We start from the raw sequence: 26693 nt of genomic DNA on the forward strand, positions 1-26693 counted from the left end.
TTTTGTTCTTTTTTATGGCTGAGTAATATTCCATTGGACGTATGTGCCATATCTTCTTAATCCATTCGTGTGTCCGTGGACATTGACGCTGTTTCCATGTCTTGGCTGTTGTGAATAGGGCCAGAATGAACCTAGGGATGCATGTGTCTTTTTGAGTTACAGTTTTGTCTGGATACGTGCTCAGGAGCGGGATTGCTGGGGGACACAGTAGTTCTACATTGAGTTTTCGCAGGACCCTCCCATGCTGTTCTCCATAGCAGTGGTACCAGCTTTCATTCCCACCAGCAGTGGAGGAGGTTTCTTTTTCTCCACACCCTCTCCAGCATTACACAAATGCTTCTTTCTCACTCTCAGGCCCAGAGACACCGTGTGGAAGCCCCTCTGTGCTTAGGGTCAGCTCCTCTGCCCCCCAAGGAGGTGACTGCTCCCCTGGATGTTTTCTGGGCCCTCACTTGGTTTTCTTCATAGTTTCTACGTGTCTGTCACCTGCACTGGTTTCCTGTGCGTGTACTTGAACGTGGAGTGAATGGGACCCCCCTGCAGCGTGCCTCATTTCGTTCAAGGCTGTTTGAGTTAGATCTGTGTTAATTTGTGTAGCTGCGATGTACGCCTTCTCCCTGCTACACAAGCTCCCATTGTATGAATAGGACCACAACTGACTTTATTATTCTCCTGTCAGTGGGCACTTAGTGGGCTCGATGCCAGATTTTCACTCTTCCGCACAGTGCGGATGTAGAATGGTAAATGTGGCCTTGTGCACATGGGCACATGTTTTCCCAGGTGTCATGCTTGGGAGCAGAATTCCTTGGTATTGGGGAATGTGCTTTTTCACCTTCACTGAATAACACGAAATTCTACTTTCAAGTGAATAGTCAGCAGTTCCTAGAAGTTTCCCCAGATCTACATCCTTGCCAAGACATGTATTTTTAAGGCGTTTTTAATTGCACCAACCTTGCAAGTGAGAAGTGGCTTATCTCCTTGTCCCGATTTTATATTTTCCCGTTTGCTAATGAGTTTATTTTTAGCAATGCCTTTTTGCGGTGCAGTTTCATATCTGCTATTCATTTGGTGATAATGAGTTCTTTTTAGTTAGCATTTTGCCTGGCCCATCTTTTCCCATCTTTTACTTTTTTTTTTTTTTTTGGCTTTACCCCCCCCCCCCCCAGAAATCATGCAGAAGTTTCCAGGCCAGGGATGGAACCTGTGCCCCAGCAGCAGCAATGGCAGATCCTTCCTTGCGAGGCCACTGGAGAACTCAGCTCCTCCATCCTTTTACTTTCGGCTTCTTCTGTAACCCCTTTCAACATCGTCCAGCTGGATTTTGTTAGTTGTCGGCTTGTGACTCCCTTGGGAGGGTCAGTGTGGCTGGAGAGTTTGGTCTGTTTCCGTGGAGGCTGAGCTGATTGTTGGCTGTTGCTTGGCGTGCGTGAAGGATGAGGGGGACGTGTTTGCCTTAGTCATTGTCCTGTGCAGCCATCCGAGGAGGGGTGTCCAGGTAAGTCATACCTGGAGGCTTGTCACTTACCTGTGAGGACGGGCCCAGAGGTTCGGGGCACCTCTGAGTGCTGCCTGCCCATCCTGCAGGCCAGGGTTGGAGATGGTGACAGTTGACCAAGAGGGGATCTGGGCGCCTTTTCAGAGAGACTGAAGACCAGGGAAAAGAACTTCAAAGAACTTTCTCTCGGGTGATGTGAGGGTGGAGGAGCGGGGAAGCAGGCCGCTGCAGGGCTCTGTGGCTTGGTGCTGGGAGCGGAAAGCAGCGCATCTGACATCAGCAGGCCACTGGGCATGACGCCTGGACACTGGGGTCTGCCTTGACCGGACGCAGTCAGACGGTGGCCCTCTGGCCTGCGCTGGCTGGCCACCAGCCCCTGCCTGGCCCAGTCTCCCCAGAGTTTCTTACCAGCACGTTGGGCCTGGGGTCAGTTAGCCGCTGGCCCCGGCTTCCCACCGGCCTTTGCCTCTCTCCCCCTGCCCACTGGGCCCTGGGTTTGTTCTGATGTTCACATGACAGCAGATCCCAGTTCGTATTTCAGTTCCAGCATCCTAGGTGACGTTCTAATTTCTGGTCACACGGAGGTGCCACCAGCCACAGGGGGAAATGCCGTGCGTCCCATGAGGCCACACGTGGAGAGACGGGAAGACAGGTGGCCTGTGCCTTGAGTCCTGTCTCCGTAGGGACCACGGGGCTGGTCTGGTACCTGCGTCACATGACGAGTGATGGCCCTGGCGCAGTGCATGCTGGGTGCTCCCCCCGTACCGGGGTTCATGTGAGGAGTCTTACGTGCGTCGTTCATTTCATTCCCGTGACCACATCGAGTTTCTGGCAAGAAAGCTGACGCTCAGCAAGGGTAAGTGACTCCACCCACAGTTACTGTCTCTGAACAGTTCACCTTCCTGTATAGATGAAAACACATGGAACAGAAAACTCAGACCTGCGTATTTCCAAAGCATCAGTGGTGTTTACCTCATTTTAAAACCCCTTTAATGAGAATTAGTTTCCAAAGAGAACAGTTTTCCAATTTGGGTGACACAGATGGTGACGTTTTGCCGTGCAGGAGCTGAGGCTCACCTGTGTTTGGAAGGAGGCCAGGGCTGGGGGAGCCTGGGCAGGTGGGGTGGGGTGGGGTGGGGTGGAGAGCGTGGCAGGCGGGGGAGGGACAGAGCACCACCTGGAAGCTGGGCTGGGCGCTTCCTGTTGCTGCTGTAACAAGTGGCCGCACATTTAGCAGCGGAAAACAATGCTAGTTTATTCTCTTAAAGTCCTGGAGGCTCCAGGGGGAGAGTCTGTTTTCTTGCCTTTCCCAGCGTCCCATGGATGCTAACTCCTGAAGGGCTTCTTTAGACAATAAACCCCTTGGTGTGCGGCTCCTCCTTCGGCTTCGAAAAGGCACCGCTCCTGCCTCCGCTTCTGTCGTCACTTCGCTGCCTCTTCTTCTGCAGGAGCAGCATCCTCAGTGGGCGCTGGTCATCCTGTTTAGAGCCCACAAAGTAATCCCTCCATCCCACATCCTTCACTATATAAAAGAGGTTCCCTTTGCTCTATAAGGTGACACTGACAGGTTCCAGGGGTCAAAATGTGGACCTAGACTGTGACTCAGCCTAGAATGGTTGCCTCGAAAGGACAAAGGCGTCGTCTGACCGATTTCAGAGAGCCCTTATCAGGACCAGGCTGGATTTCCAGGGACTGGAGAGAAACGTCCAGCACCAAGGCAGAAATGCTGGGAGGCTCCGTAGGGAAGAGTAGTTAGGAATCGCCCGGAGGAGTGGGGGTTGGGTGGACTCATTTCACCCCTTCTCCTTGGTCTTGATTGGCGGTGTCACGCCTGGGACCCTTCACACTGTGTCCCCACCCTTCTCCGGCTGGGGTGCAGCATGTGCATTTACCTGTCCGGTTGGGGTGAACAAAGCCACGCAGAAAACCTGGCCCGTCTTGTGCGTTTTTCTCCCTCAGCTCAGAGGAAAGCCATTCTTTATAAATCAGCCTAACAAAATACGTTGGAGCCTCTAAAGGGCACCTGAATTTTCAAGATAAACCATGAAACTTGAAACCTATTCAAACCTAACCCGCAGGTGACAAACTTCGGTCCTCTGAGGAGTATTATTTCCTGCATTGGAATATGGCAGGAAGAAATTGAGAGCTTTGGGGGTTGGGTTGGGTTTCAGGAAAAACATCAGTTCATCAGTTCTCACAAGATGCTGTGAGCAGTGAGGGAAGTGACCTCGTCTCTGGTGTTACTCGTATCCTCAGTTGTCAAGACCGAAGCAGCCACCACACCGTAGGGCTGTGTTTGCAGTACTGAAAAGCAGGTGTTCCGGCCCTTTGGGCTCCCCGAGAACCGGTGTCCTAGAGGACTGGAAACGCTCACTGCGAAGTCAGCCCTTACCCGGAATAAACTTCCCCAGAGGGAATTTTCCAGATGTCCGCAGGGGGCCACTCATAAAACACACACTATAAAATGTCCTCCAGCAAAAAAACACGTGGGATGTTATTCTGTATAATATTTCACATTAAATGTAATTGTAGATTAACTTTTAAAGAGAAAATATTTATTCAAGCCAGATATGCTTAAATCCTTTCATTTCCTCGAGTATGACAGAGCACTGGGAAGCCGCCCCCTTTGTAATTTCCTACCAGTTTAGTTACAGACGGAATATTAACTCTGCAAGGTCTGCGGGGAGAGAGGACCCAGACGGAAACCTTCAAGTGGCCAGACCCTCAGTCTGGCCTAGAGATCTCCGTTCTGAGGTTCCAGCATCCCAGCCTACACGAGGTCGCAGGCGCGCTGCCCTGCTCCGCAGGTGTAAACCCCACCACCAACCACTCATGAGGGGCGTGGCTACGGGGGCGTGGCTACGGGAGGCGTGGCGCCAGGGGGCGTGGCAGGTTCCTGGGGCTGGGCTTGGAGCGTGGAGGGGGCGCTGGGGGGGTAGTGGGGGCAGGGCATCAGCAGGGTCCACTCCTGCTCCTGCTCTCTCCTCACACCGTCTGTCAAACAACAACCTGTGTCAGGTGTAGTTATACCAAAACCTGCCCTTCTAGTCTTTCCCAAACGTCCACATGTGGAATAATGTTTATTACTTCTTATTACTTTTTTGTTACTAGGTAGTCATTACTAATAAGGTATTATTGTTCAGAATTTAACAGTATCTAAATTCCTGGCGAGATCAAACTTAGAAGCTGCAGTGAGGAAGGGAGAAGGTTTTTTTATTTTTTATTTTTTATTTTTTTGGTCTTTTTAGGGCCCCACCTGCAGCATATGGAGGTTACCAGGCTAGGGGTTAAATTGGAGCTGTAGCCACTGGCCTTTGCCACAGCCACAGCCACGCCAGATCCTTAACTCACCGAGCAAGGCCAGGGATCGAACCTGCATCCTCATGGATGCTAATCAGATTGGTTTCTGCTGAGCCATGATGGGAACTCCATGAGCGCGTTTTGACCCTTGCCTCTTCTGCTTCCTAGCTCTGGGGTCTTCATCAAGGGATTCGTCGGAATTGTGCATTTTCTCCTGTATGACATGGGGACATCTACCTCACGGATACATCTGTGCAAACGTGAGGTGCCCAGCTGAACACCTGGCTGATCATGTTGCCTGTTGAATAGTGCAGGTAAAGCAGCAGCAGGGTCTTGCTCACTGTTTCATTTGTACTAAATCTCTGATCTTTTATTGTCTTTTTAGGGCTGCACCTTCAGCATATGGAGGTTCCCAGGCTAGGGGTCCAATCAGAGCTAGAGCTGCTGGCCTACACCACAGCCACAGCAACACAGGATCTGAGCCACATCTGTGAACTACACCACAGCTCACGGCAATGCCAAATCCTTAACCCACTGAGAGAGGACAGGGATCGAACCCGCAACCTCATGGACACTTGGATACTAGTCAGGTTCATTACTGATTAGCCACAATGTGAACTCCTTTTCTCTTTTCTTTCTTTCTTTTTTTTTTGAATTAAAGCCAACAATACAGATGGTCCCTGACTTTGAATGATTTGACTTAAATAATTTGGGAAGGTGGCTTGCATTCAGTAGAAACTGTACTTTGAATCTTGGATTCAGATGTTCTCCCAGGCTAGTGATACGGGGTCTGATCCTCGCTGGTGATGCTGGGCAGCGTCCTTGAGCAAAACTCCCCGTCAGCCCAGAGTTGACGAGGGGAGCAGCCGATGCCCTGCCCACCGTTTGGGACGTGGACAACCATTCTGTTTCCACTTTCAGTAAAGCGTTCAGTACATTACAGGAGACACTCAACCCTGCGGTGTCAAATAGGCTTTGTGTTCGATGATTTTGTCCAGCTGTGGGCTAATGTTCTGAGCACGTCACAGATAAGCTGGGCTGAGCTGTGATAGTCTGCAGATTTAAGGGTATTAAAAGCATTTTCGACTTTACTGTGTTTTCAGCTTAACAGTAGGCTTATCGAGACATGACCCCATCGGAAGTGGGGGAAGAGCTGTACTTCAGGGTCATGTTTCTTTGCAGGATTTGAACCACGAGAAGGGCAGATGCAAGGTCTTTGACTCTGAGAAAAAGTGATGGACTTTTAAGTGGTGGGGACAGCATTGCAGTATCTTTGGCAGACATTTGAGGCAAGCATCTGAAATCCGGGGCGGAGAAGCATCTGACCTTGCCGGAAGGGTGGGCTGGGTCCCCAGGCACTGCTGCCACATGGCTGGCACCACCTCCATCTCACTTCCTGTCTCGTGCTCTTCCCACGGCTGTGGGCTTTGAGGTGGACCTCCCTCTGCACCCCTGTCAGTGAGTGAGGGGAGACCTGTTAGTGAACACATACGTGTGTGTGTTGAGGCGTGTGCCCACGGCTGTGGTGCCCTCCCCATCCCCTTCTCCTTGGACAGCGGCCGCCCTGAATGCTGAGAGTTGTCACCGTGTCGGTGTAACTCCATCAGAGGGGTCCTTTCCCAGTGCTCTCAGCCACCCTCGGGCTAACCTTGCTTTTTTCTTTAGCACCCAAGGTTTCTCTCGCATTTTGGGGTCACCTTCACATGGCTGTGCCCTTGCATTGCTTCTGGTGCCCCCCTGCTGCCACCACTGCCGTGCTCGTCCTCATTCCTGCTGTTTCAGGACCATGGCCCACGTCCTTCTCACCTCGTCGTGCAGAGTCACAACGACCTTGCGCTGGTTTCGGTCCCCAGGGACGGGGGCGGTAAGGACCGGGGGTGCCTGTGCGAGGCCAGGCCAGGCGGACGGCAGCTTCCTTCCTGTGTGGTCTCACTGAGTCTAACAAGGACCCTCAGGGTGGTCCGGACATTCCCACTTCACTGGGGGTCCACAGTGTGTGGGTGTCACCCATAGATAGTTTACAGCCAGGCTTCGGATCCGAGTCCAGCTCCTGAATGGACTGAGTCTGTTGTGACTCCTACATCTTTTCCTTGGCTTGGTGACGTCATCGTTCTTATGATCACCTGTTACTACTGGTCCCCTGGCAAGGCTTGAAGGAAGCTGTCCTTTCCTACACGTGTTTGCCCTGTTCTGTCTGATTCGTTGCTCCCTCCTCTGTTAGACGACTCAGTTAAGCTGAAAAAGCCGGCCGTGGTGACAGGATGCGGGATTTACGAGGGACACAGGAGCTTCACCAGCGACGCCGAAGGGAGGATTGTCCCAGATGCTGGCGGCCGCGGGAAGGGCAGCATCTCCCTGTGCAAATAAGTACCACTGCCACATCTGGTGTGGGGGGGTCCCCCAAGTCTTCACTCTGTGCGTGGGGACGGGGGCCCATGGCACCGCCCACATGAACGGTGGTTTGTTCACATCTAACTTAATTGAGCAGAGAGCAGATTAAGCTAAAAAATCCTTTGCGTGGCTCCTTGCCCCACATGCTCACAGTCAGCCTGCAGGACTGAGTTCTCTCTGTGGGTCCAGCTGCTTTATTTTCTTCTGTATTCTTAGTGTTTGGTTCTTCGTGCTTAATAGACCTGACAGGAATTGCCACATGTACAATCCCTACCCCATCAGCTTATTCTGGAAAAGCATCCTGTGAAAAGCTGGGATTTGAGGAGTTCTTGGATTCTTTAAAAATTGTTTAAGTGTTTAAAGGAAGGAAGAGGATAAAAGTATTTTTTAATTGAAGTACAGTTGGTTTATAACATTGCAGATGTATAGCGAAGGGATTCAGAGGTACGATGTATAGTTATAAGAACGTAAGAGGATGCAAATATTCTGTTTCAGATTCTTTTCCATTGCAGGTCATTACAAGTTACTGAGCAGAGCTCTCTGTGCTGTACAGGAGGTCCTCGTTGTTTTCCTCTTTTCCACGTAGTGAGGTGTATCTGCTAATCCCACACTCCCAATTTATCACTCCCCCTTACCCCTTTGGTAACCACAACTGTGTGAGTTTGTTTCTATTTTGTCAATAAGTCCATGTGTATCATTATTTTAGATTCCACATAGAAGTGATATCATATGGTATTTTTCTTTCTTTTTTGGGGGGCTCCATCCTCTTCGTATGATAAGCTCTAGATCCATCTATATTGCTGCAGTTGGCATTGTTTCATTCTTCTTAATGGCAGAGTGATATTCTGTTGTGTACTGGTACCATATCTTCTTTATCCTTTTATCTGTTGTGCTGGTTCTGGAGGGTTAATGTAGGACCTTTAGGGTCCCGCAAGTGGTTAATGGAATATGCTTGTTGGTGTGATCAAATTCGCAGAAAGTAGAATATAATGTTTCTTCAGTTGAAAAAGTGAAGGGACGTATGGCAGAGCCGTGCACATGCACACGTGCACACACACTTATGGGTACACGAGTGCACACTCACACGCGCACACACGCACGACATGCTCATGCACACACACAGAACGGGTTGTTGACTACAGCAGAGGTGTCGCTGAGACCCAGCGATCCATGGTCCTTACTCCACCGAGAGTGGAGCATGCCCCCCACCTCGTGAAGTTTCACATCTGGAGCTCAATTGCACGTGGATTGAAGGTTGTGAAAAGCTTAGGCTTTGAAAGTGTAAGTGTTGATCTGAAAGTGAAACCATGAGCGCTGGAAATCCAGACCTTTCCACAGGTGGGCGGGGCCTCCCCCCTTGGCTCCGGTGTCCTGGCGAGGTCCCCGACGCCACCTCTGCAGGTTTTCTCTCCCTCCTGACTGTCCCTCCTGGAGACTTTGGACATACTTTGCGCAAGCCTGCGCGCTCTCTCTCTCTCTCTCTCTCTCTCATGTCAGGGTAAAGCCAAGCTTTTCTCTCCCAGCCCAAAGAGCTGGGCTTTCCAAGAGGGAAAGAACCCCTACTCCAGTCACGGGGTGTAGAGAAGGGAGCCCTTTTCTCCCAGAACAGTGTTGGAGGTTGGACGGTAGCTGCTGCCCCCAGGGGTGCAGGGAGGAGCAGCACTGCATCATGGGAGAGCGTCTGGACCAGGACTCAGATGTGGGATGTGGCCCCATGCTGACATCACTAATCGCCTTCAGTCCCTTGAACAAGCTTCAGGCGTCCACTTCCTGTTGGTGCAGGAGGGATGGACTCCGTGATCTCCAAGGTATTGTCTCTTGTTGGTCAGAAATCCTAGATATTCTTTAAATTTTAATGCCTAAGATAAATAAATGAAACGTCTCCTGAATTTATTTTTGGTACGTAGTTCATAGCCAAGCATATTCACTGAGGTCAATGAATCATTTAAAGTAGTGCTTTTAAAATTGTCTGTGGCATTATATTTGACTTGAAATGTCTTATTTTCAGCGTGTCCAGGCTTGTCAGGTCTCTAGGCTGAGTGGGTCTCACAAACAGAACGGATATTGTGTTTGATGAATCAATCAGGGAGGTCTCAGAGGAATAAAAATTATGGGGAAAAAAACATAATTTGTCCCAGTAAAAGAACTAACTGAGGGCTGAAAAGAATATATCATGCCCTGTATGATTACTCATTTGTCCCACAGGTGTGAATAAACCTGGAAAGCATAGACATTTGGAAGTTACTGCACATGTATTGAAAATGTAGTAGAAAGCTCCCTCCCTCCCTTTGTTCCCATCTAAAATGTAGAGTTGTTCAGTTGGCTGGCGGTTTCTTGCAGCTCTGTGGTGTCATTTCCCACATACGAGAAAATTGTATGGGGGGGGATCTGAGAACAATAGGCTGTTAAACAGCAGTCTGACTGCCTCGAGGATGAAATATGGACAGTGGGAGATGTGTGTCGTGAAAGTCTTCAAACCTAATAAGGACATAAGCCAACGGACAGCAGGTGTTTGGGTTAACAGAGAGGTTAGTTTATAGCGTAATAAAGAATGGCATGAAGGATTATATTGCCCCCTCCCCAACAAGGCAGATTTTTGGGGGGAGGGGAGCAATTTCTCCCTCCCCCACCTGTAAAAGTAATAGATATTTATTGTAGAATGTGAAAAAAAAAAAAAGCAAAAGTGGGCATCACTAGTGGTCACCGTTCACAGACATCAGCTGCCGTTTCCTTATAACGCTCTTTGTGCGCACGTGCTTAGTGGATGCTCACGCGTGGGTCTCATTTTTGCTCTGTGTGGGTCACACATTTTCCGCAAAGTCAAATAGGTCATCCATGGCGAGAGAAGACTGGAAACCAAGGTCAGCAGGATCCAGAAACTATTCTCTTCCCCCTGGGAGTCTTTCCCCTTTTATTCGTGCTCAGCTAGGAGTTACGTATTCTCTTCTTCATACTTGGTTTACCCTCTTGCTTACTGGATTTTAACAGTTTTTCCAAAGGGTATGGTGTACAGTAGTTATAAGTCTTGAATCACTTTGTTTTACCTATGAGCGCCCCCCCCTGAAAAAAATCAGTCCACCCTGATGCAAAGAGAGAGCTTGAGAATTTATCAATCCCATCTCCTTTCTTCAACTAGAACCTCCCCCCCTCCGCCCGCCGGCTTCTCCAGACTGTTTAAGGACCTCCTGAAAATCAAATTGTAAACCACGAATAGTATTGAGTACTTTTGATGCCCGCAGAGTTTTCCTTCTACCCCATTTCACTACCTCCTGGCACAGCTTCACCCAATTCCTCTGGCTTTTTTCTTCATTGGAGATGGAGCACAGCTGGGATTCTTCTGGAATGTTCCCTTTCCCCAGTGTACAAACAAGGTCAAGTTACCTATTAACTTTCTCTTCTGCGAACCTTCTTCTTCTCGTCTTCTTACCACGCCAAGCTGGCCGTGGACCCCTCAGACACAGCACCCGCCCTGCGGTGTGCGTTCCGTCGATACATTGGGGTAAACTTCGGGGTTGGTCGTGAATTGCCGTGCAGAGAACACATCACCTTCCTTCTGAATTCCCTTCTCCCATCCCTGCTCCGCTTTCTGCCCTGCTGCTCTGTACTCCTTGGAAAGGCCCCCGAGTCTGGCTGGCAATGGGACCTGGGCCACTGCTGAGATAACCCCTGGAAAGGCCATGGGTGAGGACCTGACCACGTTCCTGGCCGAGGGCTTTCCCACGTCCAGTTTGTGTCTGTCGGGTAGGAGGTGGGGGATAAACTGAACAAAAAACAGCGTGGGGCACAGGTCTCCTCTTTGCAGCCTACAGAGCCTTTCGTGTGTTAGGCATTTATTGAGCCTCATTGTCATTATGTATGACAGCAGATGAGGCACTGGCGCTTTGGGGCTGCTCAGAGCATCTCAGAGTTCAGAGCCTGGGAGAGGGGACAGAATGTGACAAACAGGCACAGCCTGTTGTGATGCGCTTTCTAGTAGAGGTCACACCAGGGTGTGATGCTGGCAGAAGGAGTGCATCTTTGGATCCACCCGATGCTCAAGGAGGCTCAAGGGAAGGTGGTTGACTTGGGTCCCGGCGCAACACCTAGGATCCAGTTCATTTGTTTCGTTCTGGGGTCCCCATCTGCTCCTAGAAGGCGGATGTGGGATCCTCCATCATGGAAACCCTTGCTCAGGTTACCAGGCCTGTGGGACGTGAAGCAGAAGCAAGTGCAGGTGTGGTGACGAGTCAGGGGCTGTATCTTAGGGGACACTGCGTGAGAAGTAAGAGTTAGAGAATGTTATGCTGGAAAAATGACTGGCGGTGGGGGAGGGTGAATGAGAGGAAGGCTGGGAGCCGGGGGAGGTGGGGAAGGAGATCCGGAGGCTTTGGCGTCACAGTGGACGTGGCGGGGGTGGAGCCCTGGAGAGGCTCCAAGGGCAGCAGCTAAGCTTGGACCTCACTGTCACACGTGGATGTGGTGGAAGAAGGCTCCTGGGTTCAACCCTGCGTTCCTGGGTGTGAATGGACCGCACGTCCATTAATTCCAAGTGTGATGTGGTTGAGCGTGAGTGGCAAGAGGCCGAATGGTCACTCGTAGACCTTTGGTGGAATGGTCACTTGTAGAAAATCGGAGACACACGCGACGTGCGGTCTCAGACAGAGTCTCCATCGAGGGTTGGCCACCCTCTTCCGTAAAGGGTCGGAGAGAAAGAGTCTGAGGCGTCATGGTCTCTCTGCAGCTAAGCTCTGCACAGATGCCGCTGTGGATGGTACACAAGCAAACGAGGGAGGCGGGATTCCAGTTCATCAGTGTTTGCGAGGATGGGCAGCGGCTGGGTTGCACCCACGGCCCGTCGTTTTTTGGTCCCTGGTCTTGATGGTTATCAGCTTAGAGATCGCCTTTGGCTGTAGCCGTGGATGAGCCCGTGTGCCGTGTGGGTATCAGACATAGTGCCCTGGGAACACCAAGCAGCACGTAAAAATGTGGGGAGAGGCTTTTAGCCCTTGGTGGGGGGGTCGAAGTCAGCTGTCACAGCGACCGCTGGGTGCCGAGATAATGACTCAGTGGTGTCCATCAGGTAGGCGGCGGGTGTCTGTGACGTGGTCGTTGGAAGAGTGAGCAGAAGGTGGGCGCATGAGGGCAGGGGTCTTTGCCCCGAGTTTAAATACAAGGAAACACAGAGGTAAAGAAATTACTCAAGCCCAATCCAAAGCGTAAACTCAGGTGATTGTCTGCTGGCCGAGGTCGAAGGCTGTGTCCTCCCCTGGGCCACGTGCATTAGGCATGCGAGCTCCTTGTATCTTGATATCAGCCTCCGATTTCAGATGTGTCATTTCCATTTTACCTAAGAGAAAAGCCTGGAGGACTCCAAACTGCCCCCCCGCCCCCCGAGGAAGTGGCAGGCTGGGAGTTAAACCCCCGACACCAGAGGCTTCTGCCAAGCAGGTGGCATGGCCGCAGGTTCTGAAACACACGTGCGATCGCTGTTGCCCTCGGCTCTGCCTCTTCCTACCCTTCCTGTTTCCCTGATGGCTGCTGTGGTTTCCACCTCAAGAAGGGCGTGGACCGATGGAATTTGGTCATCTCCTGGGTTCGTGTTCTGAGGTCTCCCGCCCCAGCCGGGCTTGTGAAAGTAGCTACAGAAATGATGGAGGGGGGTAGGAAGGAAGGAGATGAGCCAGGGGCGCCCAGTGTAGGAGGTAGGAGACTCCTGATGAAGGGTGGGAAGGGGGCTAACCTGGGGTGGGGGGGGCGCCCTGCCGTGTACCTCTGTGCCCTAAACACATCTGTTTTCAGCTGGCTGGCTTCTGCTAACAGTTTCTCGTTTTACATACGTCAGAACGACAGGCAGAGTCACTGGAACCGCGGCCTGTGCCCCTCGGACCCTCGCCAGCTTTTGTTTCGGGCTGACAATTTTTTGGATGCACTGCACGATTCAGAGTTGTTTGTGTCTTCTAATGAGGTGGCCAGATAAGGCTGCATCTGTTACAGCTGTTCAGCACAGGATAGTTGAACACTGATTTCCTCTTGAAAACGACACATGAAAACATAAACCTTTCCAGGTCTAAAAATAGCATAAATTATTGAGCTGGTCATTGGACTCACCGTGGGTGAGTAAATTTGTTACCTCGTTGGTGAGTGTGGGAGGGAGGCATGAGGTGTGAAAGGAGAGATGGACGTGTGAAATTGGTGTGTCCAAGTTCTGCCTTTTCTAGCAAACTTCTGGGGCTGGGGAGTCACACCCTGCCTTTGAGGTGGTGAAGGAAATGGGCTGGCATTTCTCTTGGATGCCCACCCGAGGGCCTCCCGATCCAAGCATGAATGCTGGGGCGCCAGCCCTCACAGCACCTGCCAACACAGGTCCCATGGCATCAACAGCACTCAGCGTGTGCCCTTCTGCCAACCCCTTCTTTATCCTAAATGGAGCTTGTTGACCTGATGCTTTTGTTTGCAGGAGAAATTCTTTTCTCCCTCAGCCAAACCATATTGAAACAGAAAGAGAAAGAGGAGCATGAGTGTTTCAAGAGGGAGCCCAGTGGACGTTAACTTCTTCCTCTATAACTAGGTGAATGGAGAGGTGCAAGGAGCCTGGATACAGAATAGAAGGTTTCCTTCTTCTTCTTCTTCTTTTTTTTTTTTTTTTTTTTTTTTACAGTACTTTTGACCCCATTCCATTGCCAAGTAAGTTCAACTTGGCTTGGAGAAGAGCCACACAGATGGAAACTAGTGGGAGGACAGTAAATAAATGTACCATAAATGGCAGGGTTACCACTGTAGCTTGATGTTGTGGGGATTTGTAGGATGTGTCCTGTTTTATTTAAGGAGGAGTAACCTTCATGTTAATGAGGTTGGCAGATGATCCGGAATCAGGAGATTTCAAAAATCTGGACGAACAGACATATTCTAATTATACCTTAAGGATTAAAGATATAGGCAGGAAATAACAAAATGAGATACAGCTTGAAAAATGCACGCTAATACAACTGGGGAAAAATAATGTAAAATGCAGGATCCACGTGCACAGAAGAAATGCGTGCTAAGACGCCAAAGAATCGCGGTCTTCGGAAGTGTCCACTGGACCTGGGATGCGCCACAACGCCTGGACCATTAGGGGCCACCTACATTGTACATCCTTGGTGAGATGATTTATTTTGCAGCAGGATGACCAGCAGTGCTCATTGCCGTTCCCATCAGTTCACCCTTGAAGAGATAAGGAGAAGGAAAGGCAGTCACGGACGGAAGTTGACATGACACAAGGAGGATGAGGTTTTCGATGAGGAAGGTCTGAATCCAGACTTTGACGGTGGGGTAGGGTGGAACAGACGGACCTCCCTGATGTCCAGGAGGCAAAGCCAGCCAGATGAAGGTCTGAGGAGGAAGAAATTGAAGATGGCGCCATCATTGCTGGCAGTAGTGGGTCACTGAATGCCCACGAGAGGGATTACGGGAGGCAAGTCCAAGGCGGCAGGAAAGATGGCAGACTACATCTTTGTCAGGCTGCAGAGGCTAACAGTACGTTCAACTTGAGGGCTTGCTACTGTACAAAGAGAGGTTTAGGACCAACTGGGTTTGTCTGTAAGTCCATCTGATGTGTTATTGATATGAAATATCAGTAATTATGTCCTATAGACCTTTAGCGTTTTGTCCCCAAAGGCTGAAAAATGTGAGACTCAGATACCTTGGACAAAACAATGGAGGCCAAATTATTTTAAGCATTCTTTTCTCTTCGGTAGACTGACGAGTATGGTAAATCAAGCTGTTTTAATCAGATGCTTAAAAACATGTACAGCTTCTAAGAACGACATAGGAAAATATCTTTTTAAAATTTTTATTTTCTTTAAAAAAATTTTTTTGGTCTGTTTTTTTTTTTTTTTTTAGGGCCACACCTATGGCATATGGAATTTCCCAGGCTAGGGGTCCAGTCGGAGCTGTAGCCACCAGCCTACACCAAAGCCACAGCCACACGGGATCTGAGCCGCATCTGTGACCTACACCACAGCTCACGGCCACTCCGGATTGCCAACCCACTGAGTGAGGCCAGGGATCGAACCTCCATCCTCGTGGATACTAGTCGGGTTCATTAACCACTGAGCCAAGACAGGGACTCTGAAAATATCTATTTTTAAGGAGACTTGTATAAATTCTCATATTTTAGTTTTAAAGGAATGAGCTCTGAAAGAAATCAGTTTAATAATGAACTAATTCTGGAACATCATGGAAATTTTGATTTCATTTTCCTGGATGTAAATCTGACATTCTAAGGACCCTAATGATGTGCGAAGTTGAAATCAGATTGCTGCTTAGTTTCTTAAATATGGGAATTCTTTTGAATGGGCAGAGTATCCAGAGTAGACGTGTCCCGAAAATGGCTGAAATGAACATGAAAGCAAACTTTTGTTCGTAAGTTTCAACACTTAGGAAACTTGAGTTACTGATCTTCACCTAAAATACACCCTGTACAGAATGAGGGCTCAGGGTATTTGTAGGGAGGGCACTGGACCCAGAAATCCAGAGAAATGTCTTTCGAGGCTGGATGTGTGCACTCCGAAAGGCTCTGGGGATGCCTGAGCCGGTCACCTGAGAACAGGTGCCGGCCTCTGGCTCCTCCGTTGTAGACTTTGCAGTGCGGGTGTTCATTGACTGTAATTTCAGCAGCCTGCCTAACAGTCATTTCTAGGAGTCGAGGTCCTCGGTGTGCATGTGAGATGGATGGGGCAAAGTGAGGATGGCAGGTGCCTCCTTCGTGTCTGCTTCATGACCACGTGACCAAAGCAGCTAACATGCAGGGACGTGTGGGTTTCACCCTAAGAAAGAATTAGGGCTCCTGCTGTACAGCACAGGGAACTGTGTGTGTTGGGTCACTTGGTTGTACAATAGAAATTGAAGAAATATTGTAAATCAACTGTAATGAAAAAAAAGGGGGGGTTTTCTCTTGTGATGCGGTAGGTTAAGGATCTGGCACTGTCACTGCAGGGGCTCAGGTCAGTGCTATGGCATGGATTCCATCCGAGACTTGGGAACTTCTGTATGTCGTGAGCACAGCCAACATAATAATATTAATGAAAGAAGGAAGGGAGGGAGGAAGCATTAGGATGAATTAGGACAAGCGAGGGGCCAATGAGTAACTGGGGCTCTGAACTCAGAGGATTTTCTGCCTCGTCTCACCATCATCAGTGTTCTCTGTTGGCATAATTTATTTTAAACTTTGAGAAGGGGAACGGCTAGTAGGCTGTGATGCCCACGCATTTTGGTTCCCTTGATACCCCGATCCTGCATGTTATCGGCAGTGAATCTTTGGGGTCAGCCACTCTGAGGACTCTGCCTTGAGAACTCAGAACCAGGGATTTTGCAGAGGGTGGAGGAAGCCGGGGTTTGGAGTTGGCCTTGGGGGAATGAAGAGAAGGCTGCTGCCCTTTTCAGCCTGAAGGATGTGCAGCTCGGGACAGTGGGGAGGGGCGCCCTAGGAGCACAGGCCTTCCCCGGGGAGCCAGGTTTCAGTTTGGGAGGCGGAGGATCTCTGAAGAGGTGGAAGATTGAGGTGTTATGGGTCGAATCGTCTCCCCTAATTTTTATGCTGGAGTCCTCACCCGCCTGTGTATCAGAAAGTGACCTTCATTGGACATAGTCTTTCTGGAGTCCCCACTGTGGCTCAGTGGGTTAAGAACCCGACTAGTATCCATGAGGATGCGAGTTCCATCCCTGCCTGGCCTGGCACAGTGGGTCTGGTGTTGCCATGGGCTGTGGTGTAGGTCACAGATGCGGCTCAGATCTAGCCTTGCTGTGGCTGTGCTGCAGCTGCAGCTCCGATTGGACCCCTAGCCTGAGAACTTCCATATGCTGCAGGTGCAGCTGCACACCCCCCCCCCCATAAAAAGAAAAGGAAAGAAAGAAAAGAAAAGAAAATAGTCATTGTGATATAACTGGTTAGGTTAAGATGAGGTCATGAGGATGGGCACTAAACCCAGGGTGACTTTACATAAAGGGACGACTTGAACACGGAGACACACATAGGGAGGTCTCACGTGACGATGAAGGCAGAACTTACGGGAATGCCTTCTGAAGCCACGAACGCCAGGGAGGGCCAGCAAACCTCCAGAAGCGTGGAGAGGGGCCTGGAGCAGATTCTCCCTCGCAGCCTCAGAAGCCTCCTGCCAAGCCCTGGAGCTAAGCCTTCCAGCCTCCACTCCCAGGGGACAAGCCCAGACCCCGGGGGACAACACGCTTCTGTTGTTCAAGCCCCCCAGGTGTGCACCTTGTTACGGCCGCCGCAGGAGACGGATGCCGGGGGATGGTGTCTCCAGGGAGACGATCCTGCAGGATTCCTGCCGAGTGGTGGGTCTTCAGTCACAGGGCGGAAGCCCAAGGGACACCAGGTGTGAGGGTGCGGACGTAGCTCCTGGTGTGGGTGGTCATGAAATCTGGGAGCTCGGCTCCGCTTCTCCCTGCGGGATTTCCTGCTCCCATTTTTCACTTGTAATGGTTGATGTTGCTTCAGCTCCTGGCACGCATTCGGCTGGAAAGGGAACATTAGACGAAGGTGGCTTGGAATGTCAACCCACGCCACCAAAGGAGTTCTGCAGTGATTTGTTCTAAAGCTTTCAAAGCAGGTTGATCTATTTCACCCACTTCACCTGTTACTGCGTTTTCCCTGACCTGAGCAAGACTGCTCAAGAGTCGTGAAAACCTGTATTGATGGATGAGGTGACAGCCCTTGCAAACATGCCTCTACCATCAGTTCATAGCTGATTTATTCGGGACGGAATGTCCCTAGGAAAAGAGTCTTCCGGGTAGGAAGGAAAGTATTTTGAAATGTGGTAGGATGTAAGCTAATCCTGTGCCTACACCCATTGCTTAGGAAAGAAAACGTATGTCCCGTCTTTTAGCAGGGCAGCAGCATTGAAAGCCATTAATTATCTTCAATTGTGGATCTGGTTTAGGGATGTTTACAGACTAACGTCTCCCAATATGTGGCTTGACCTCGTAAGAGGGAAAAGACTGAAATCCATCGACCGCCAAGTGTGCATTTTCTTAGTCAGTCCCCCAATTCTTTCTAGTTTCTTGGCTTAGAAACCCATGTGAATGTGGGAGCTTTTATTTAACGCCGACACCAGGTGGAATGCTTTTCTTCTGTTCTGTCCTTACCCCCACCCCTTGCTCTCCCTCCCTCCCACGTGTGTGTGTCACTGTCTGTGAGGTCCATGTTGCCCCAACATGCGGGGGTGTGGGATCAGCAATGCTGCTGGGAGACGGAAGTTATATGTGGTTTTACGCAGCTCATTTATTTATTTTTGGCCATGTCTGGGGCCAGGGATCGAACCTGCACGGCAGCAGTGACAACGCCGGATCCTTAACTCCCTGAGCCACCAGAGAACTCCTGCCGATTTCATTGAGAATCCACTTTCCTTGGCTCTTTCAAAAGTGCTAAGATGGGAGAAGACCTTAAGAGTTTGTGTACATATGGTTCTGTATGTTGTGATGATGGGATCATTTCAGTTACAGCCGTGGTATCACTAATGAGGAAGTTACAGCAGGCTGATAATTAGAATGGGCATCAAAATGACACGGTGGATCCTAGCTCAGCTGTGTCCTTATCGTGTGATCTTGGTTAGAAATCTCAAAGCCACCATGGTGAGAGTGACCTGCCACGGATCGCAGATTGTGTAACAATAAGCTCCTTACAAGGCATGCTGTGAAATTAGCATGCATCTATCTGGGAGAGAAATGCAGGAGTTTTCTTAACCTTTGCTAATTAGAGGTCGGTTGCATTTTCAGAAGAGGGAGTTCAGATATATCTTCCGAGGATATGCCCCTCGTCCTGCAGATCATAAAAGGGAAATTGTATCAGAGACAAATACTAAGTGATATTACTCAGATACAGAATCTGAAAAGGCTGAACTCACAGAAGCGGAGAGGAGAAGGGTGGTTGGCAAAGGCTGGGGAGACAGCAGCCAGAGAATGCAAAGTCGCAGTTGTAAGGTGTGTACGTTCCAGGAACCTAATACACAACATACTGCTCTCTGGTGTACTGGAAAGACACTGACAGTAGATCTTAAGCGTTCTCTTTACCCAGAGGAAATGGCAATTATGTGACGGGATGCAGGTGTGAGCTGAGCTCCTCATTTCACAGTGTATCACTGAACCAAATCAACCTGACCTATGCCTTAATGTTACATATCAATTATATCTCCATAAAGCTGGGGGAGGGGAGGGAAAGTAACACCTTCTGCGAAAACTGCAGTGACGTCCTGGTTGTGTCACGTGGTTGGGAGGAGGTGAGCACTAGGGCAGGGACCCACCTGTTCTGCTCTGGCTTTGGAATTTTGAAGATCAGGATGGGAGGGTGGATGGTGTGTGATTCGCCTTCCTGCTTGCTGTCTCGAGGCGAACGGCACACCCTGTGCATCATGCTTCAAGCTGATTGGGGTCGATGGGAGTTGCACGCCAGCGACAAGGCAGCCAGTCTAGAATTGAAAGTCAGGTCAATTCCACAATTAGCTTATCTTTGCTTATAGCCTGTCTTGTTCCCAGTAACCTACATGAGATGCTTGCATTGGATTTGGTATCGTTTTCAAGATTATCTCATGAGAATTTAGAGTATTTCATTTGCTTGGTCTGAGTCCTTCTAGGCTCTGGATGGAAAATCCGCCTGTGACTGAGTGTGGAATTTTCCCGGTGATTGGATCTGCTGGAGTGTTTACACATAGGGGAATATGGATTCAGGCAGGATATAGCGGATACATAGCTAGAGTCATAGGGTAATATTTCAGAGGTAAAATGAATATTGTGTGAATGAAATCAGTGCCAGTATCCATTTCTATTGCTAGTAGGACTTTTCTGTTTATCCTTTTCAAAAATAAAAGTTGTTTTAAAGCAAGCAAGCAAACACACCTGAGTTTCATCCTCTAGTTCAAAGTCCTGGGAATGTGATATCTTTTTGGTGCCAAAAACGATATTTTAGGAGTTCCCTTTGTGGCACAGTGGAAACAAATCCGACTAGGAACCATGAGGTTACGGGTTCTATCCCTGGCTTTGCTCAGTGGGTTAAGGGTCCGGCGTTGCCGTGAGCTGTGGTGTAGGTCACCGATGCGGCTCAGATCCCGAGTTGCTGTGGCTGTGGTATAGGCTGGTGGCAACAGCTCCAATTAGGCCCCTAGCCTGGGACCCTCCATGTGCCACGGGTGCGGCCCTAAAAGGACAAAAGACAAAAAAAAAAAAAAAGATATTTTAGTAAAAGACAAATAATGGTGTAAGGATAGGTCTCCCTGGATTGGACAACATGTTGAGCGTGGGGCTCCCCCCCATGTCTGTTTCTTCCGATGTTTCATACTCTGGGTACCTTTTGGGGCTAACTTGTCATTCTGCTGCATGGACCCCATAATAGTGCCATTCCGTACCCCAGGGACACCCCTCACAGTTAAAATGCTTTTCAGAAAAGACTTTAAAATCCAGATATTGTCATTCTTATTCATCGTTTCCCCAGCTGCAGTTGGTGTGCTTACTGACATTCTCATTGAACTAGTGAGAGTACCAATTCGTGTCTCAAAGCCTAAAAGTAAACCAGACTCCAGGGTTGACAGGGAAGACTGGTGCGGAGCTGTCTGTGCGGCCCCGCGCGCAGACGTGGACGCCAGGCAGGATGGGTGACGTGGCTTGGGTGTCTCCCTGGTTATTGGAACCTGGGAGATGAGAAGAAGGATGCTGGAACACAGGCTGGTAAAATTCCTCAGTGTAAAGCTGCCACAAGAACTTGAACTTGGAAGGACTTTCAACAGTCCCTTTTGGTACACATAATGGTCTCTCTTTTTTTAAAAAAAGACAACATTTGAGATTTCCTTCTATGTTCTAGATGCTCAGGTATGTGTGAAATTGCGTTATAGTTAAGACAGGAAATAACCCGGGCTGATTTCTCCCATGCGTACAGAAAGCGCCAAACTGCTCCTCTAAGGCTGCTGTGTTCCCTGCTCATCTGAGCACCAGGTACCGGAGGGAAAGTTTACCAGCACATCCTCTGCCCTGCATGGAAACCCTTTGTGCCTCGGCAACAAGAGCATAAACAGCAAAGCATTTCCTCCCTCCCTAAGCCTGGTGGTTCCAGCTCCGAGTGTTTAGAGACCATCGCATTTTAGTCAGAGCTGTGGAAACAGGTCAGGTGAACGGCTGCTTTTACAACCGGAGTGAAAGCCACCGGGGAATAATTCGTAGGCTTTACTTATTTTGTGTCTTGGACGCGGTGCTGTCATCTCTTGCTCTTCTTCCGCCTGTGCTTTCAGAGCTCCCCTGTGACCAGAGCTCCTTAGAGAGGAGGCGTTTTGTTCCGTCTTGGGGGATCCTGGAGTCCCCTGGGGATCGTGTTCACACCCGGCCACATTCCTCCGCTTCCTCTGTAAAATGAGACCCTTCTTCCTCGTGTTTCCTGATCTCACCCAAGGGCTCTCCATTCTTTTTTAACAAGGGGGGATGTGACCATCTTTGAAAAGCTTTAGGGGGCAGTTTGGGGTTTTCCGTACACATAGGAGAGATCAGACGGAGGGATCAATCGAAACTTGCATCCGTCTCGTCTTTCACCCATTCATCTTCTCCATTTGGAGTAATGAGGTTTCAGAGCCGGCGAGAAGCAGCCTAAACAGGAAAACATACCTACGTGTCCAAGCGCTTTGGGCTCATACATCTTCACAAGAGGGACAGGATTGCGGGCAGCTACAGAGGAGTCAGCTTTCAGTCCTGCATTCCCAGATTTTTGTGGTCTTTCCACATAAGAGTTGAAGGGATTCGATTTTATTTTTCTGGCAAAAGTAGGAACGGGCTCGGTGATGTGTTTCACATCCCAGCGACCCGTTGCGAACAATCGCTGCCCTTAAGGCCACGTGGGAAGGAGCCTTGAGGATACAGTGGGATCCGTGTGAAGCTGGGGGTGAGGCTTAAGCACGGAGGGGAGCGGGCCACGCGGGGTGCGTCCCGAGAAGAGGGCGCCTTCTGCCGATGGTCTAACAGGGACCCGCGCAGGGTGGCACTGAGGCTTGTTCTGTGGGAGGCCTTACAGGTACAGTCTTTATCTACACTGTTCCATTTCCTCCTGCGATCCTAGGAGGCATGCATCCTTACCCCCGTTTTACAGATGAGGAAGGAGTCACAGACTGTCCCCCCGAAACACAGCAGTCCACTCAAAGACAGTATTGCATCAAAAGACTTGTCCTCGGGGAGACAGAAGTCGTCCCTTTGGACTTTCCCGTGAGCTGATGTGCTTGGCTGGGTTTTGTCCAGATCTTTTTCTGTCAGGACGTAAATTAGCTTTGTCCTGCGCCCAGAAGATCGGTTGGGTTTTTTCCAAAGTGGACTCAGAAAAAAGCCATTCTCATCATTCTGAACACCCGAGGGTTAATTACTCACATATTTGTAGTTGATTCTGATTGGGCATCCGTTTGTTTTAATTTCCAGTTTTTTGGTCAAAAGAAAACAAAGAGCATTCAGTGGAGATACATTTGTACTCTGCGTTAGCCCTGCGTGTTCAGAGTAGTCTGTATAGACAGCATTGCATGTGCTGTACGTGGGGAAATCATTGGGGAACATTTTACCCACAGCAGGGCAGTTATTTTTCGGTGAGAAGGGGCAGCGGGCCGGGTGTCCATGGCATTTCCCGTTGATCCTTCTGCTGACCCGTTTCGAAGGATTTTTAGAACTGACCTGATTTTTCTCCCCATCACATCTGAATTTTCTTAAGCTTTTTGAAACCTTTTTTTTTTTTTTTCCGTTTTAAATGTTATATAAACTCTTCGGTTGGACCCTTGAATGAAATGTTATGACATTCGAGGGGGAAAAAAATCCTATAAGCATTAATCACTGTAAAATATTTGTTGCTTTTGCACCCGACCCCATCGAGCTTTCATCCTGACACAGACCATCCCGGAGGCCGCGGCTGCTTGTTTAATTGTTGAGGATTGAACGCGGTTTGATCTCCTCCTGGTGCTTTCCGTCCTGCTAAATTAATCAAAAGAAGTTCCTGCTCTGTTGGGCATTAGCATGGGTGTAGATGTTTCTGCCTCCGAGCCTGTTCATCCACTGAAATGCTTTTAAGCCCCACATGGACAGTAAACAGCGGGGCCTCGGCCGCTTTGAGGCGGGCCATTACTTGCGACCCGCTTACATTTGGACAGGGGCCTGTTTGTATTAGCAGTTACTCTGGTTTGGGTTAGAGCATGTTCAAAGTGTCTTTGCTCCTCTTTCTCGCTTAATGTTTTTAGTATTTGTGACGATTTCCCCGCCCCCATCATTTCACATGCACCCACCATGGGCATGTCCACAGGAAGACGTGGTCAAAATACAGGAACCCAGTTGGGTGCTGGGCCAGGATTTTTTGGATGTTTGAAAGCTAACATGGGTAGAGTAATGGGTGTTTGTGTTACAAGACAATGACGTTGTAACACCATTTGAGAGAGAAGTTGTAAGAATAGTTTTGGGGTTTTGTTTGTTTTTGAGGGCCACACCCGCAGCACGTGGAGGTTCCCAGGCTAGGGGGCGATTCGGACCTGCACCTGCCCAGCTTACACCACAGCCCCAGGAGCCCTGGGTCTCCAGTCCACTGAGCGAGGCCAGGGATCAAACCTGAGTCCTTGTGGATATTAGTCGGGTTCATTACTGCTGAGCCACAATGGGAACCCCCAAGAACAGTTTTTATTAACGTGGAATTGTGGGTCCTTAGGGATTTTTTTCCTTCCATGAGATAGGAGTTGACACTTTATCATTGGCATATTTTGTGCCAAGCTTTGTACAAGGTACAAAAGAAAATAATCTTTGCCTTTGGGGGTAAGAAGACAGACACATAAATGGTCACTTCAGAGAAGCAGGATAAACATTCTTTTGAAAAAAATAATTTTTGCCCCTTTATTATGAAGATTTTCAAACATAATAAGAGAGAATCGTCGTGTAATGTACATGCACGTGCCCATTACATAGATCTAAGGATTTTCAAGGCCATATTTGCTTCATCTGCTGGAGGCATTTTACCGGGGACTGCAGGGAGGGCTGGAGGGCAGCTGGGCCAGGCTGGAGGGTGACTGGAGGTAAGAAGCACTGGGGAGCCCCCTCCCAAGGAGGAGGTGACCTTGGACCTGGTCTTGAGGATGGATAGAAGTTAGCCAAGGGGAATTGAGAAGCTGAGTCCAGGGAGGGAGAAGCAGGTGCAGGAATGTGGGTGGCTGGGTGGTGGGGACCTGGATTGATGGTTCTGAGGCCAGCGTGGTCAGAGAGGGAGGCAGTGTCCAGAGGGGACAGCATTATTTGGGGGATGGGCAGGAAAACTTCTTACAAAAAGGGGTTGCTGTCATCTAAGAGCGTGGTCTGAGTTCAGAGAAGTTAAGTGGCGATTCTGTGTTTGAGATATTAGTTGAACTTGCAGCCCAAATGCAGAAGAGACTCAAATAAAAGAGGTTAAACAGACAGTTTAACCAACAGGAAAGCAGACAGTTAAAGATATAAAGCATGATTTTCTCCCATGACTATTGCTTTTTTTTTTTTTTTTTTTTTTTGGCCATGGCCTGCAGCAGCTTGATGTTGGACCTCAGTTCCCAGGCCAGGGATTGAACCTGGGCCGTCGTGGTGACATCGCCAAATCCTGATCACTAGACCCCCAGGGAACTCCCCATGATTGCATATATTAACAGGCTTGTTGAGGTAGTATTGATATACAAAAGCCACACGTGTTTCATGTGCATGGTTTGATGAGTTTGGACACACGCAAGCACACATGAAACCATCACCGCATCCCGAGGACCAGGACACACGCACCACTTCCCGAGCCGATGGGCAAGCCTCTTGCATGGTGAGCTGCTAAGCCTGGGCTTGTTTCCAGAGCAGACGGCAGCCCAGCTCTGTACCAGACAAACCCACTTTACTTGCTCAGATTTTCTTTAAAAAATGCAAAGGAGGAGTTCCCATCGTGGCGCAGTGGTTAACGAATCTGACTAGGAACTGTGACGTTATGGGTTTGATCCCTGGCCTCGCTCAGTGGGTTGAGGATCTAGTGTTGCCGTGAACTGTGGTGTAGGTCGAAGATGCAGCTCAGATCCTGTGTTGCTGTGGCTGTGGTGTAGGCTGGCAGTTGTAGCTCCAATTGGACCCCTAGCCTGGGAACCTCCATATGCTGCGGGTGTGGCCCTAAAAAGACAAAAAGACCAAAAAAAAAAAAAAGTGGAAAGGACATTAACACAGTAAGTTCTGGTCATTAATGAGAAGAATGAATTACTTAAAATATCTATAATATTGTCTCATTAGTTTCTGGTCATTGGATTGCAATTTCCTTTAAAAATAATTCCTGGCATATGAAGAGCGCCTAGTTTTGTCTGTAAAATTTTTATTTTTATTTTTACAGCTGCATGTGAGGCATATGGAAGTTCCCAGAGTAGGGGTTGAATCAGAGCTGCAGCTGAGGCTACGCGTAGCTCGCAGCAACTCCTTAACCCACTGAGTGAGGCAGGGATTGAACCTGCATCCTCAAGGACACCATGTCAGGTTCTTAACCCGCTGGGCCACAAAGAGAACTCCAAAATTTTCTATTTTGGAAGGATTCTGGGGGGGGGAGGGAATCCTTTGGGGATTATGTTGGTGGTTCAGTAAAGTAGTGTGGTAGCAACATAGCCATTTTCAAAGCCTGAGGATGTCCTGGTCTGTCCGTCCAGAGTCTAACAGTGAAGTGAGTCTTCTGATCGCACCCCAGTGGATTAGAAAACTGACTGGGGCTCTGGACCACCAGCTACGAGGGTCCCCCGAGCTCAGCCAGCGCCACTGTCCTCAGGGTACAAATGCACATCTTCCCAATGAAAATGAGCTTGCAGTGTGAATCTGATTGATTTGATGGGTTTCCTGTTTCTTCTACAAGCCTTTGTGTGGTTTTTTGAAGGTAACTAGGTTAATCTCCTACACGTTCAGCTTCTTTATTTCTGTTTTTGTTTTTTGGCTTGTGGAAGTTCCCAGACTAGGGCTCGTATCGGAGCTATAGCCACAGCCACACCAGATCCAAGCCGTGTCTGTGACCCACACCATAGCTCACGGCAATGCCAGATCCTTAACCCACTGAGCAAGGCCGGGGGTCCAACCTGCATCCTCATGGATGCTAGTCGGGAACTCCCCTCTTGGCTTATTTCAAATTCAGTCCCATCCACAGATGTTTAGTGAGTCTAAGACTGTGTAAGAAATGGTACCCATGACAATAAGGATGGAAGAACAGTGAAAAACATCAGCCTCTTATTCTCCAGGACTTGTCCATGTGCCTTGTGTCTGGATGTTCAGATTTATCTCTGAGGCTGTAAATACCCTATAGTGTAGTGTAGCTCAGATGGTCACAGTCTGGGCCACCGGTGGTCATTAAGAGAGGAAAGGGGGTGTGGAATTGAGTGAGGCCTTGGACAACTGTTACTGAGTTTGTTCTTAAGAACAGACACGGTGCCGTCCTTGGGAGCAGGGCTCTGGGGGCTGTGCTGATGCCTGTCACCCGTCTGCTGTCTGTTGACTTTGTCGGCAAAAGTTCCTGGAG

At 49.4% G+C, this 26693-nt stretch overlaps 1 protein-coding gene and 1 long non-coding RNA gene across 19 annotated transcripts in view; one reads left to right on the plus strand and one right to left on the minus strand.

The window, feature by feature from the left end:
• The window catches only part of LOC100523747 (phospholipid-transporting ATPase IB), a 516337-nt gene that overhangs the window by 260780 nt on the left and 228864 nt on the right, over positions 1-26693 (plus strand). The gene's annotated exons all lie outside the window — the stretch shown is intronic.
• Positions 4424-9863, minus strand: LOC146398480 (uncharacterized). Its single transcript, XR_014819023.1, has 2 exons — positions 5189-9863; positions 4424-4751 (listed from the first exon to the last, which is right to left on the minus strand). It is a non-coding gene; the product is annotated as an uncharacterized LOC146398480 (long non-coding RNA).

Source organism: Sus scrofa, chromosome 11, assembly GCF_054392235.1.
Source record: "Sus scrofa isolate SSC_HxYL_T2T_F1_AM1 chromosome 11, Sscrofa_HxYL_maternal_Yorkshire_Landrace_v2.0, whole genome shotgun sequence".
NCBI classification, from domain to species: Eukaryota; Metazoa; Chordata; class Mammalia; order Artiodactyla; family Suidae; genus Sus; species Sus scrofa.